Genomic DNA, 16,249 nt, shown 5'->3' with positions numbered 1-16,249 from the left:
GTGCCACACACCTCTTGGAAAGATCCAGTTACTCTGGCCTAGCCTTCGATTGGTCTGGAGAAGGAATCGCCATTCCTAGCTGATGAATCAAATGATTCTGAAAGGAACGGTGAAAAGTGCGGATCCTGTTTCAGTCTTTAGACTGAAACAGGATCCGCACTATTCACCTGTCCCACAAAGGCGCACTTCTCATGTCTGGCGCTAGTCCAACAAACCCAGGACTGACAGAGGCCCTGCACTTGCCACCCGAGAAAAATATCTCATCTCCAAAGAAGGATTCTTATGCTAACGGATGTAAAGGGCTCCCGTTCTTGAAACGGTGGTGAAAGGATGGTGAAATAATGCTGAAAACAATCCTATCTTCCAAGGCTCCGGTGCCAGGTTTGGGAAACACCAAGTTCCCTGGGCCTCAACAGAGGGTTCTCTGTGAAAAGCATCATAGGCTTCAGGATGCAGAGACCGACCTCATGACTATTACGGTGCAAAACGCTATGGAAATGTCCAATACTTACCAGCATACTGGTGATTTCAGAAGGGTCAGGATGAAATCTGAAGCACGATCCACACTTTTCCCACCTCAGGCAAATATGCACTTACCAACTCTGGAGGTAAACAAATCAAAGGCAGGGCTGACAGAAGCCCCGCACTTACACCCCACCCAGAAATCTCAACTACCAGGCAGGATTCTTATGCTAATGCGAGAAACCTGCTCGGGTTCTGAAAATCATGGTGAAACCACAGTGGAACACTACTTAAAAGAACACTTTCTTTGTAGTCTCTAGGACCAACTATTGGAAATGCCAAGTTTACTGGGCCTCAGCCTGCTTTCGTCTGTGAAAACTCTCGTATGCTTAAGGATGGAGAGACCAATTTAGGACAATTACGGTGAAAAGTGCTACGGAAAAATACCAAACAGTTCTCCACCTAGCGCTTCTTTCAAAAGTTGTGCCACACACCTCTTGGAAAGATCGAGTTACATTGGCCTAGCCTTCGATTGGTCTGGAGAAGGAATCACCGTTCCTAGCTGATGAATCAAATGATTCTGAAAGGAACGGTGAAAAGTGCGGATCCTGTTTCAGTCTTTAGACCGAAACAGGATCCGCACTATTCACCTGTCCCACAAAGGCGCACTTCTCATGTCTGGCGCTACTCCAACAAACCCAGGATTGACAGAGGCCCTGCACTTGCCACCCGAGAAAAATATCTCATCTCCAAAGAAGGATTCTTACGTTAATGGTTGAAAAGGGCTCCCGTTCTTGAAACGGTGGTGACACGATGGTGAAATAATACTGAAAACAATCCTCTCTTCCAAGGCTGCGGTGCCAGGTATGGGAAATACCAGGTTCCCTGGGCCTCAGCAGAGGGTTCTCTGCTAAAAGCGTCATAGGCTTCAGGTTGCAGAGACGGACCTCATGACTATTACGGTGCAAAACGCTATGGAAATGGCAAATAATTGCCGGCATACTGGTGAATTCAAGAGGGTCAGGATGAAATCTGAAGCACGATCTACACTTTTCCCACCTCAGGCAAATATGCACTTACCAACTCTGGAGGTAAAGAAATCAAAGGCAGGGATGACAGAAGCCCCGCACTTACACCCCACCCAGAAATCTCAACTACCGGGCAGGATTCTTATGCTAATGCGAGAAACCTGCTCGAGTTCTGAAAATCATGGTGAAACCACAGTGGAATAATACTTAAAAGAACACTTTCCTTGTAGTCTCTAGGACCACCTACTGGAAATGCCACGTTTCCTGGGCCTCAGCCTGCTTTCGTCTGTGAAAACTCTTGTATGCTTCAGGAGGCAGAGACCAACATTAGGACAATTACGGTGAAAAGTGCTACGGAAAAATACCAAATAGTTCTCCACCTAGCGGTTCTTTCAAAAGTTGTGCCACACACCTCTTGGAAAGATCCAGTTACTCTGGCCTAGCCTTCGATTGGTCTGGAGAAGGAATCGCCGTTCCTAGCTGATGAATCAAATGATTCTGAAAGGAACGGTGAAAAGTGCGGATCCTGTTTCAGTCTTTAGACTGAAACAGGATCCGCACTATTCACCTGTCCCACAAAGGCGCACTTCTCATGTCTGGCGCTAGTCCAACAAACCCAGGACTGACAGAGGCCCTGCACTTGCCACCCGAGAAAAATATCTCATCTCCAAAGAAGGATTCTTACGTTAATGGTTGAAAAGGGCTCCCGTTCTTGAAACGGTGGTGAAAGGATGGTGAAATAATGCTGAAAACAATCCTATCTTCCAAGGCTCCGGTGCCAGGTTTGGGAAACACCAAGTTCCCTGGGCCTCAACAGAGGGTTCTCTGTGAAAAGCATCATAGGCTTCAGGATGCAGAGACCGACCTCATGACTATTACGGTGCAAAACGCTACGGAAATGTCCAATACTTACCAGCATACTGGTGATTTCAGAAGGGTCAGGATGAAATCTGAAGCACGATCCACACTTTTCCCACCTCAGGCAAATATGCACTTACCAACTCTGGAGGTAAACAAATCAAAGGCAGGGCTGACAGAAGCCCCGCACTTACACCCCACCCAGAAATCTCAACTACCAGGCAGGATTCTTATGCTAATGCGAGAAACCTGCTCGGGTTCTGAAAATCATGGTGAAACCACAGTGGAACACTACTTAAAAGAACACTTTCTTTGTAGTCTCTAGGACCAACTATTGGAAATGCCAAGTTTACTGGGCCTCAGCCGGCTTTCGTCTGTGAAAACTCTCGTATGCTTAAGGATGGAGAGACCAATTTAGGACAATTACAGTGAAAGGTGCTACGGAAAAATACCAAACAGTTCTCCACCTAGCGCTTCTTTCAAAAGTTGTGCCACACACCTCTTGGTAAGATCGAGTTACATTGGCCTAGCCTTCGATTGGTCTGGAGAAGGAATCACCGTTCCTAGCTGATGAATCAAATGATTCTGAAAGGAACGGTGAAAAGTGCGGATCCTGTTTCAGTCTTCACCGTTCTTGAAACGGTGGTGACACGAGGGTGAAATAATACTGAAAACAATCCTATCTTCCAAGGCTGCGGTGCCAGGTATGGGAAATACCAGGTTCCCTGGGCCTCAGCAGAGGGTTCTCTGCTAAAAGCGTCATAGGCTTCAGGTTGCAGAGACGGACCTCATGACTATTACGGTGCAAAACGCTATGGAAATGGCAAATTATTGCCGGCATACTGGTGAATTCAAGAGGGTCAGGATGAAATCTGAAGCACGATCTACACTTTTCCCACCTCAGGCAAATATGCACTTACCAACTCTGGAGGTAAAGAAATCAAAGGCAGGGATGACAGAAGCCCCGCACTTACACCCCACCCAGAAATCTCAACTACCAGGCAGGATTCTTATGCTAATGCGAGAAGCCTGCTCGAGTTCTGAAAATCATGGTGAAACCACAGTGGAATAACACTTAAAAGAACATTTTCCTTGTAGTCTCTAGGACCACCTACTGGAAATGCCACGTTTCCTGGGCCTCAGCCTGCTTTCGTCTGTGAAAACTCTTGTATGCTTCAGGAGGCAGAGACCAACATTAGGACAATTACGGTGAAAAGTGCTACGGAAAAATACCAAATAGTTCTCCACCTAGCGGTTCTTTCAAAAGTTGTGCCACACACCTCTTGGAAAGATCCAGTTACTCTGGCCTAGCCTTCGATTTGTCTGGAGAAGGAATCGCCGTTCCTAGCTGATGAATCAAATGATTCTGAAAGGAACGGTGAAAAGTGCGGATCCTGTTTCAGTCTTTAGACTGAAACAGGATCCGCACTATTCACCTGTCCCACAAAGGCGCACTTCCCATGTCTGGCGCTAGTCCAACAAACCCAGGACTGACAGAGGCCCTGCACTTGCCACCCCAGAAAAATATCTCATCTCCAAAGAAGGATTCTTATGCTAACGGATGTAAAGGGCTCCCGTTCTTGAAACGGTGGTGAAAGGATGGTGAAATAATGCTGAAAACAATCCTATCTTCCAAGGCTCCGGTGCCAGGTTTGGGAAACACCAAGTTCCCTGGGCCTCAACAGAGGGTTCTCTGTGAAAAGCATCATAGGCTTCAGGATGCAGAGACCGACCTCATGACTATTACCGTGCAAAACGCTATGGAAATGTCCAATACTTACCAGCATACTGGTGATTTCAGAAGGGTCAGGATGAAATCTGAAGCACGATCCACACTTTTCCCACCTCAGGCAAATATGCACTTACCAACTCTGGAGGTAAACAAATCAAAGGCAGGGCTGACAGAAGCCCCGCACTTACACCCCACCCAGAAATCTCAACTACCAGGCAGGATTCTTATGCTAATGCGAGAAACCTGCTCGGGTTCTGAAAATCATGGTGAAACCACAGTGGAACACTACTTAAAAGAACACTTTCTTTGTAGTCTCTAGGACCAACTATTGGAAATGCCAAGTTTACTGGGCCTCAGCCTGCTTTCGTCTGTGAAAACTCTCGTATGCTTAAGGATGGAGAGACCAATTTAGGACAATTACGGTGAAAAGTGCTACGGAAAAATACCAAACAGTTCTCCACCTAGCGCTTCTTTCAAAAGTTGTGCCACACACCTCTTGGAAAGATCGAGTTACATTGGCCTAGCCTTCGATTGGTCTGGAGAAGGAATCACCGTTCCTAGCTGATGAATCAAATGATTCTGAAAGGAACGGTGAAAAGTGCGGATCCTGTTTCAGTCTTTAGACTGAAACAGGATCCGCACTATTCACCTGTCCCACAAAGGCGCACTTCTCATGTCTGGCGCTACTCCAACAAACCCAGGATTGACAGAGGCCCTGCACTTGCCACCCGAGAAAAATATCTCATCTCCAAAGAAGGATTCTTACGTTAATGGTTGAAAAGGGCTCCCGTTCTTGAAACGGTGGTGACACGATGGTGAAATAATACTGAAAACAATCCTCTCTTCCAAGGCTGCGGTGCCAGGTATGGGAAATACCAGGTTCCCTGGGCCTCAGCAGAGGGTTCTCTGCTAAAAGCGTCATAGGCTTCAGGTTGCAGAGACGGACCTCATGACTATTACGGTGCAAAACGCTATGGAAATGGCAAATAATTGCCGGCATACTGGTGAATTCAAGAGGGTCAGGATGAAATCTGAAGCACGATCTACACTTTTCCCACCTCAGGCAAATATGCACTTACCAACTCTGGAGGTAAAGAAATCAAAGGCAGGGATGACAGAAGCCCCGCACTTACACCCCACCCAGAAATCTCAACTACCAGGCAGGATTCTTATGCTAATGCGAGAAACCTGCTCGAGTTCTGAAAATCATGGTGAAACCACAGTGGAATAATACTTAAAAGAACACTTTCCTTGTAGTCTCTAGGACCACCTACTGGAAATGCCACGTTTCCTGGGCCTCAGCCTGCTTTCGTCTGTGAAAACTCTTGTATGCTTCAGGAGGCAGAGACCAACATTAGGACAATTAGGGTGAAAAGTGCTACGGAAAAATACCAAATAGTTCTCCACCTAGCGGTTCTTTCAAAAGTTGTGCCACACACCTCTTGGAAAGATCCAGTTACTCTGGCCTAGCCTTCGATTGGTCTGGAGAAGGAATCGCCGTTCCTAGCTGATGAATCAAACGATTCTGAAAGGAACGGTGAAAAGTGCGGATCCTGTTTCAGTCTTTAGACTGAAACAGGATCCGCACTATTCACCTGTCCCACAAAGGCGCACTTCTCATGTCTGGCGCTAGTCCAACAAACCCAGGACTGACAGAGGCCCTGCACTTGCCACCCCAGAAAAATATCTCATCTCCAAAGAAGGATTCTTATGCTAACGGATGTAAAGGGCTCCCGTTCTTGAAACGGTGGTGAAAGGATGGTGAAATAATGCTGAAAACAATCCTATCTTCCAAGGCTCCGGTGCCAGGTTTGGGAAACATCAAGTTCCCTGGGCCTCAACAGAGGGTTCTCTGTGAAAAGCATCATAGGCTTCAGGATGCAGAGACCGACCTCATGACTATTACGGTGCAAAACGCTATGGAAATGTCCAATACTTACCAGCATACTGGTGATTTCAGAAGGGTCAGGATGAAATCTGAAGCACGATCCACACTTTTCCCACCTCAGGCAAATATGCACTTACCAACTCTGGAGGTAAACAAATCAAAGGCAGGGATGACAGAAGCCCCGCACTTACACCCCACCCAGAAATCTCAACTACCAGGCAGGATTCTTATGCTAATGCGAGAAACCTGCTCGGGTTCTGAAAATCATGGTGAAACCACAGTGGAACACTACTTAAAAGAACACTTTCTTTGTAGTCTCTAGGACCAACTATTGGAAATGCCAAGTTTACTGGGCCTCAGCCTGCTTTCGTCTGTGAAAACTCTCGTATGCTTAAGGATGGAGAGACCAATTTAGGACAATTACCGTGAAAAGTGCTACGGAAAAATACCAAACACTTCTCCACCTAGCGCTTCTTTCAAAAGTTGTGCCACACACCTCTTGGAAAGATCGAGTTACATTGGCCTAGCCTTCGATTGGTCTGGAGAAGGAATCACCGTTCCTAGCTGATGAATCAAATGATTCTGAAAGGAACGGTGAAAAGTGCGGATCCTGTTTCAGTCTTTAGACTGAAACAGGATCCGCACTATTCACCTGTCCCACAAAGGCGCACTTCTCATGTCTGGCGCTACTCCAACAAACCCAGGATTGACAGAGGCCCTGCACTTGCCACCCCAGAAAAATATCTCATCTCCAAAGAAGGATTCTTACGTTAATGGTTGAAAAGGGCTCCCGTTCTTGAAACGGTGGTGACACGATGGTGAAATAATACTGAAAACAATCCTCTCTTCCAAGGCTGCGGTGCCAGGTATGGGAAATACCAGGTTCCCTGGGCCTCAGCAGAGGGTTCTCTGCTAAAAGCGTCATAGGCTTCAGGTTGCAGAGACGGACCTCATGACTATTACGGTGCAAAACGCTATGGAAATGGCAAATAATTGCCGGCATACTGGTGAATTCAAGAGGGTCAGGATGAAATCTGAAGCACGATCTACACTTTTCCCACCTCAGGCAAATATGCACTTACCAACTCTGGAGGTAAAGAAATCAAAGGCAGGGATGACAGAAGCCCCGCACTTACACCCCACCCAGAAATCTCAACTACCGGGCAGGATTCTTATGCTAATGCGAGAAACCTGCTCGAGTTCTGAAAATCATGGTGAAACCACAGTGGAATAATACTTAAAAGAACACTTTCCTTGTAGTCTCTAGGACCACCTACTGGAAATGCCACGTTTCCTGGGCCTCAGCCTGCTTTCGTCTGTGAAAACTCTTGTATGCTTCAGGAGGCAGAGACCAACATTAGGACAATTACGGTGAAAAGTGCTACGGAAAAATACCAAATAGTTCTCCACCTAGCGGTTCTTTCAAAAGTTGTGCCACACACCTCTTGGAAAGATCCAGTTACTCTGGCCTAGCCTTCGATTGGTCTGGAGAAGGAATCGCCATTCCTAGCTGATGAATCAAATGATTCTGAAAGGAACGGTGAAAAGTGCGGATCCTGTTTCAGTCTTTAGACTGAAACAGGATCCGCACTATTCACCTGTCCCACAAAGGCGCACTTCTCATGTCTGGCGCTAGTCCAACAAACCCAGGACTGACAGAGGCCCTGCACTTGCCACCCGAGAAAAATATCTCATCTCCAAAGAAGGATTCTTATGCTAACGGATGTAAAGGGCTCCCGTTCTTGAAACGGTGGTGAAAGGATGGTGAAATAATGCTGAAAACAATCCTATCTTCCAAGGCTCCGGTGCCAGGTTTGGGAAACACCAAGTTCCCTGGGCCTCAACAGAGGGTTCTCTGTGAAAAGCATCATAGGCTTCAGGATGCAGAGACCGACCTCATGACTATTACGGTGCAAAACGCTATGGAAATGTCCAATACTTACCAGCATACTGGTGATTTCAGAAGGGTCAGGATGAAATCTGAAGCACGATCCACACTTTTCCCACCTCAGGCAAATATGCACTTACCAACTCTGGAGGTAAACAAATCAAAGGCAGGGCTGACAGAAGCCCCGCACTTACACCCCACCCAGAAATCTCAACTACCAGGCAGGATTCTTATGCTAATGCGAGAAACCTGCTCGGGTTCTGAAAATCATGGTGAAACCACAGTGGAACACTACTTAAAAGAACACTTTCTTTGTAGTCTCTAGGACCAACTATTGGAAATGCCAAGTTTACTGGGCCTCAGCCTGCTTTCGTCTGTGAAAACTCTCGTATGCTTAAGGATGGAGAGACCAATTTAGGACAATTACGGTGAAAAGTGCTACGGAAAAATACCAAACACTTCTCCACCTAGCGCTTCTTTCAAAAGTTGTGCCACACACCTCTTGGAAAGATCGAGTTACATTGGCCTAGCCTTCGATTGGTCTGGAGAAGGAATCACCGTTCCTAGCTGATGAATCAAATGATTCTGAAAGGAACGGTGAAAAGTGCGGATCCTGTTTCAGTCTTTAGACTGAAACAGGATCCGCACTATTCACCTGTCCCACAAAGGCGCACTTCTCATGTCTGGCGCTACTCCAACAAACCCAGGATTGACAGAGGCCCTGCACTTGCCACCCCAGAAAAATATCTCATCTCCAAAGAAGGATTCTTACGTTAATGGTTGAAAAGGGCTCCCGTTCTTGAAACGGTGGTGACACGATGGTGAAATAATACTGAAAACAATCCTCTCTTCCAAGGCTGCGGTGCCAGGTATGGGAAATACCAGGTTCCCTGGGCCTCAGCAGAGGGTTCTCTGCTAAAAGCGTCATAGGCTTCAGGTTGCAGAGACGGACCTCATGACTATTACGGTGCAAAACGCTATGGAAATGGCAAATTATTGCCGGCATACTGGTGAATTCAAGAGGGTCAGGATGAAATCTGAAGCACGATCTACACTTTTCCCACCTCAGGCAAATATGCACTTACCAACTCTGGAGGTAAAGAAATCAAAGGCAGGGATGACAGAAGCCCCGCACTTACACCCCACCCAGAAATCTCAACTACCAGGCAAGATTCTTATGCTAATGCGAGAAGCCTGCTCGAGTTCTGAAAATCATGGTGAAACCACAGTGGAATAACACTTAAAAGAACACTTTCCTTGTAGTCTCTAGGACCACCTACTGGAAATGCCACGTTTACTGGGCCTCAGCCTGCTTTCGTCTGTGAAAACTCTTGTATGCTTCAGGAGGCAGAGACCAACATTAGGACAATTACGGTGAAAAGTGCTACGGAAAAATACCAAATAGTTCTCCACCTAGCGGTTCTTTCAAAAGTTGTGCCACACACCTCTTGGAAAGATCCAGTTACTCTGGCCTAGCCTTCGATTTGTCTGGAGAAGGAATCGCCGTTCCTAGCTGATGAATCAAATGATTCTGAAAGGAACGGTGAAAAGTGCGGATCCTGTTTCAGTCTTTAGACTGAAACAGGATCCGCACTATTCACCTGTCCCACAAAGGCGCACTTCCCATGTCTGGCGCTAGTCCAACAAACCCAGGACTGACAGAGGCCCTGCACTTGCCACCCCAGAAAAATATCTCATCTCCAAAGAAGGATTCTTATGCTAACGGATGTAAAGGGCTCCCGTTCTTGAAACGGTGGTGAAAGGATGGTGAAATAATGCTGAAAACAATCCTATCTTCCAAGGCTCCGGTGCCAGGTTTGGGAAACACCAAGTTCCCTGGGCCTCAACAGAGGGTTCTCTGTGAAAAGCATCATAGGCTTCAGGATGCAGAGACCGACCTCATGACTATTACGGTGCAAAACGCTATGGAAATGTCCAATACTTACCAGCATACTGGTGATTTCAGAAGGGTCAGGATGAAATCTGAAGCACGATCCACACTTTTCCCACCTCAGGCAAATATGCACTTACCAACTCTGGAGGTAAACAAATCAAAGGCAGGGCTGACAGAAGCCCCGCACTTACACCCCACCCAGAAATCTCAACTACCAGGCAGGATTCTTATGCTAATGCGAGAAACCTGCTCGGGTTCTGAAAATCATGGTGAAACCACAGTGGAACACTACTTAAAAGAACACTTTCTTTGTAGTCTCTAGGACCAACTATTGGAAATGCCAAGTTTACTGGGCCTCAGCCTGCTTTCGTCTGTGAAAACTCTCGTATGCTTAAGGATGGAGAGACCAATTTAGGACAATTACGGTGAAAAGTGCTACGGAAAAATACCAAACAGTTCTCCACCTAGCGCTTCTTTCAAAAGTTGTGCCACACACCTCTTGGAAAGATCGAGTTACATTGGCCTAGCCTTTGATTGGTCTGGAGAAGGAATCACCGTTCCTAGCTGATGAATCAAATGATTCTGAAAGGAACGGTGAAAAGTGCGGATCCTGTTTCAGTCTTTAGACTGAAACAGGATCCGCACTATTCACCTGTCCCACAAAGGCGCACTTCTCATGTCTGGCGCTACTCCAACAAACCCAGGATTGACAGAGGCCCTGCACTTGCCACCCGAGAAAAATATCTCATCTCCAAAGAAGGATTCTTACGTTAATGGTTGAAAAGGGCTCCCGTTCTTGAAACGGTGGTGACACGATGGTGAAATAATACTGAAAACAATCCTCTCTTCCAAGGCTGCGGTGCCAGGTATGGGAAATACCAGGTTCCCTGGGCCTCAGCAGAGGGTTCTCTGCTAAAAGCGTCATAGGCTTCAGGTTGCAGAGACGGACCTCATGACTATTACGGTGCAAAACGCTATGGAAATGGCAAATAATTGCCGGCATACTGGTGAATTCAAGAGGGTCAGGATGAAATCTGAAGCACGATCTACACTTTTCCCACCTCAGGCAAATATGCACTTACCAACTCTGGAGGTAAACAAATCAAAGGCAGGGATGACAGAAGCCCCGCACTTACACCCCACCCAGAAATCTCAACTACCAGGCAGGATTCTTATGCTAATGCGAGAAACCTGCTCGAGTTCTGAAAATCATGGTGAAACCACAGTGGAATAATACTTAAAAGAACACTTTCCTTGTAGTCTCTAGGACCACCTACTGGAAATGCCACGTTTCCTGGGCCTCAGCCTGCTTTCGTCTGTGAAAACTCTTGTATGCTTCAGGAGGCAGAGACCAACATTATGACAATTACGGTGAAAAGTGCTACGGAAAAATACCAAATAGTTCTCCACCTAGCGGTTCTTTCAAAAGTTGTGCCACACACCTCTTGGAAAGATCCAGTTACTCTGGCCTAGCCTTCGATTGGTCTGGAGAAGGAATCGCCGTTCCTAGCTGATGAATCAAACGATGCTGAAAGGAACGGTGAAAAGTGCGGATCCTGTTTCAGTCTTTAGACTGAAACAGGATCCGCACTATTCACCTGTCCCACAAAGGCGCACTTCTCATGTCTGGCGCTAGTCCAACAAACCCAGGACTGACAGAGGCCCTGCACTTGCCACCCCAGAAAAATATCTCATCTCCAAAGAAGGATTCTTATGCTAACGGATGTAAAGGGCTCCCGTTCTTGAAACGGTGGTGAAAGGATGGTGAAATAATGCTGAAAACAATCCTATCTTCCAAGGCTCCGGTGCCAGGTTTGGGAAACACCAAGTTCCCTGGGCCTCAACAGAGGGTTCTCTGTGAAAAGCATCATAGGCTTCAGGATGCAGAGACCGACCTCATGACTATTACGGTGCAAAACGCTATGGAAATGTCCAATACTTACCAGCATACTGGTGATTTCAGAAGGGTCAGGATGAAATCTGAAGCACGATCCACACTTTTCCCACCTCAGGCAAATATGCACTTACCAACTCTGGAGGTAAACAAATCAAAGGCAGGGCTGACAGAAGCCCCGCACTTACACCCCACCCAGAAATCTCAACTACCAGGCAGGATTCTTATGCTAATGCGAGAAACCTGCTCGGGTTCTGAAAATCATGGTGAAACCACAGTGGAACACTACTTAAAAGAACACTTTCTTTGTAGTCTCTAGGACCAACTATTGGAAATGCCAAGTTTACTGGGCCTCAGCCTGCTTTCGTCTGTGAAAACTCTCGTATGCTTAAGGATGGAGAGACCAATTTAGGACAATTACGGTGAAAAGTGCTACGGAAAAATACCAAACAGTTCTCCACCTAGCGCTTCTTTCAAAAGTTGTGCCACACACCTCTTGGAAAGATCGAGTTACATTGGCCTAGCCTTCGATTGGTCTGGAGAAGGAATCGCCGTTCCTAGCTGATGAATCAAATGATTCTGAAAGGAACGGTGAAAAGTGCGGATCCTGTTTCAGTCTTTAGACTGAAACAGGATCCGCACTATTCACCTGTCCCACAAAGGCGCACTTCTCATGTCTGGCGCTACTCCAACAAACCCAGGATTGACAGAGGCCCTGCACTTGCCACCCGAGAAAAATATCTCATCTCCAAAGAAGGATTCTTACGTTAATGGTTGAAAAGGGCTCCCGTTCTTGAAACGGTGGTGACACGATGGTGAAATAATACTGAAAACAATCCTATCTTCCAAGGCTGCGGTGCCAGGTATGGGAAATACCAGGTTCCCTGGGCCTCAGCAGAGGGTTCTCTGCTAAAAGCGTCATAGGCTTCAGGTTGCAGAGACGGACCTCATGACTATTACGGTGCAAAACGCTATGGAAATGGCAAATAATTGCCGGCATACTGGTGAATTCAAGAGGGTCAGGATGAAATCTGAAGCACGATCTACACTTTTCCCACCTCAGGCAAATATGCACTTACCAACTCTGGAGGTAAAGAAATCAAAGGCAGGGATGACAGAAGCCCCGCACTTACACCCCACCCAGAAATCTCAACTACCAGGCAGGATGCTTATGCTAATGCGAGAAACCTGCTCGAGTTCTGAAAATCATGGTGAAACCACAGTGGAATAATACTTAAAAGAACACTTTCCTTGTAGTCTCTAGGACCACCTACTGGAAATGCCACGTTTCCTGGGCCTCAGCCTGCTTTCGTCTGTGAAAACTCTTGTATGCTTCAGGAGGCAGAGACCAACATTAGGACAATTAGGGTGAAAAGTGCTACGGAAAAATACCAAATAGTTCTCCACCTAGCGGTTCTTTCAAAAGTTGTGCCACACACCTCTTGGAAAGATCCAGTTACTCTGGCCTAGCCTTCGATTGGTCTGGAGAATGAATCGCCGTTCCTAGCTGATGAATCAAACGATGCTGAAAGGAACGGTGAAAAGTGCGGATCCTGTTTCAGTCTTTAGACTGAAACAGGATCCGCACTATTCACCTGTCCCACAAAGGCGCACTTCTCATGTCTGGCGCTAGTCCAACAAACCCAGGACTGACAGAGGCCCTGCACTTGCCACCCCAGAAAAATATCTCATCTCCAAAGAAGGATTCTTATGCTAACGGATGTAAAGGGCTCCCGTTCTTGAAACGGTGGTGAAAGGATGGTGAAATAATGCTGAAAACAATCCTATCTTCCAAGGCTCCGGTGCCAGGTTTGGGAAACACCAAGTTCCCTGGGCCTCAACAGAGGGTTCTCTGTGAAAAGCATCATAGGCTTCAGGATGCAGAGACCGACCTCATGACTATTACGGTGCAAAACGCTATGGAAATGTCCAATACTTACCAGCATACTGGTGATTTCAGAAGGGTCAGGATGAAATCTGAAGCACGATCCACACTTTTCCCACCTCAGGCAAATATGCACTTACCAACTCTGGAGGTAAACAAATCAAAGGCAGGGCTGACAGAAGCCCCGCACTTACACCCCACCCAGAAATCTCAACTACCAGGCAGGATTCTTATGCTAATGCGAGAAACCTGCTCGGGTTCTGAAAATCATGGTGAAACCACAGTGGAACACTACTTAAAAGAACACTTTCTTTGTAGTCTCTAGGACCAACTATTGGAAATGCCAAGTTTACTGGGCCTCAGCCTGCTTTCGTCTGTGAAAACTCTCGTATGCTTAAGGATGGAGAGACCAATTTAGGACAATTACGGTGAAAAGTGCTACGGAAAAATACCAAACAGTTCTCCACCTAGCGCTTCTTTCAAAAGTTGTGCCACACACCTCTTGGAAAGATCGAGTTACATTGGCCTAGCCTTCGATTGGTCTGGAGAAGGAATCACCGTTCCTAGCTGATGAATCAAATGATTCTGAAAGGAACGGTGAAAAGTGCGGATCCTGTTTCAGTCTTTAGACTGAAACAGGATCCGCACTATTCACCTGTCCCACAAAGGCGCACTTCTCATGTCTGGCGCTACTCTAACAAACCCAGGATTGACAGAGGCCCTGCACTTGCCACCCGAGAAAAATATCTCATCTCCAAAGAAGGATTCTTACGTTAATGGTTGAAAAGGGCTCCCGTTCTTGAAACGGTGGTGACACGATGGTGAAATAATACTGAAAACAATCCTATCTTCCAAGGCTGCGGTGCCAGGTATGGGAAATACCAGGTTCCCTGGGCCTCAGCAGAGGGTTCTCTGCTAAAAGCGTCATAGGCTTCAGGTTGCAGAGACGGACCTCATGACTATTACGGTGCAAAACGCTATGGAAATGGCAAATAATTGCCGGCATACTGGTGAATTCAAGAGGGTCAGGATGAAATCTGAAGCACGATCTACACTTTTCCCACCTCAGGCAAATATGCACTTACCAACTCTGGAGGTAAAGAAATCAAAGGCAGGGATGACAGAAGCCCCGCACTTACACCCCACCCAGAAATCTCAACTACCAGGCAGGATTCTTATGCTAATGCGAGAAACCTGCTCGAGTTCTGAAAATCATGGTGAAACCACAGTGGAATAATACTTAAAAGAACACTTTCCTTGTAGTCTCTAGGACCACCTACTGGAAATGCCACGTTTCCTGGGCCTCAGCCTGCTTTCGTCTGTGAAAACTCTTGTATGCTTCAGGAGGCAGAGACCAACATTAGGACAATTAGGGTGAAAAGTGCTACGGAAAAATACCAAATAGTTCTCCACCTAGCGGTTCTTTCAAAAGTTGTGCCACACACCTCTTGGAAAGATCCAGTTACTCTGGCCTAGCCTTCGATTGGTCTGGAGAAGGAATCGCCGTTCCTAGCTGATGAATCAAACGATTCTGAAAGGAACGGTGAAAAGTGCGGATCCTGTTTCAGTCTTTAGACTGAAACAGGATCCGCACTATTCACCTGTCCCACAAAGGCGCACTTCTCATGTCTGGCGCTAGTCCAACAAACCCAGGACTGACAGAGGCCCTGCACTTGCCACCCCAGAAAAATATCTCATCTCCAAAGAAGGATTCTTATGCTAACGGATGTAAAGGGCTCCCGTTCTTGAAACGGTGGTGAAAGGATGGTGAAATAATGCTGAAAACAATCCTATCTTCCAAGGCTCCGGTGCCAGGTTTGGGAAACACCAAGTTCCCTGGGCCTCAACAGAGGGTTCTCTGTGAAAAGCATCATAGGCTTCAGGATGCAGAGACCGACCTCATGACTATTACGGTGCAAAACGCTATGGAAATGTCCAATACTTACCAGCATACTGGTGAATTCAGAAGGGTCAGGATGAAATCTGAAGCACGATCCACACTTTTCCCACCTCAGGCAAATATGCACTTACCAACTCTGGAGGTAAACAAATCAAAGGCAGGGATGACAGAAGCCCCACACTTACACCCCACCCAGAAATCTCAACTACCAGGCAGGATTCTTATGCTAATGCGAGAAACCTGCTCGAGTTCTGAAAATCATGGTGAAACCACAGTGGAATAATACTTAAAAGAACACTTTCCTTGTAGTCTCTAGGACCACCTACTGGAAATGCCACGTTTACTGGGTGGGCCTCAGCCTGCTTTCGTCTGTGAAAACTCTTGTATGCTTCAGGAGGCAGAGACCAACATTAGGACAATTACGGTGAAAAGTGCTATGGAAAAATACCAAATAGTTCTCCACCTAGCGGTTCTTTCAAAAGTTGTGCCACACACCTCTTGGAAAGATCCAGTTACTCTGGCCTAGCCTTCAATTGGTCTGGAGAAGGAATCGCCGTTCCTAGCTGATGAATCAAACGATGCTGAAAGGAACGGTGAAAAGTGCGGATCCTGTTTCAGTCTTTAGACTGAAACAGGATCCGCACTATTCACCTGTCCCACAAAGGCGCACTTCTCATGTCTGGCGCTAGTCCAACAAACCCAGGACTGACAGAGGCCCTGCACTTGCCACCCCAGAAAAATATCTCATCTCCAAAGAAGGATTCTTATGCTAACGGATGTAAAGGGCTCCCGTTCTTGAAACGGTGGTGAAAGGATGGTG

Source organism: Lemur catta, chromosome 10 (genome assembly GCF_020740605.2).
Source record: "Lemur catta isolate mLemCat1 chromosome 10, mLemCat1.pri, whole genome shotgun sequence".
Classification (NCBI taxonomy): domain Eukaryota; kingdom Metazoa; phylum Chordata; class Mammalia; order Primates; family Lemuridae; genus Lemur; species Lemur catta.
Note: the sequence above shows the minus strand (reverse complement) of the source record.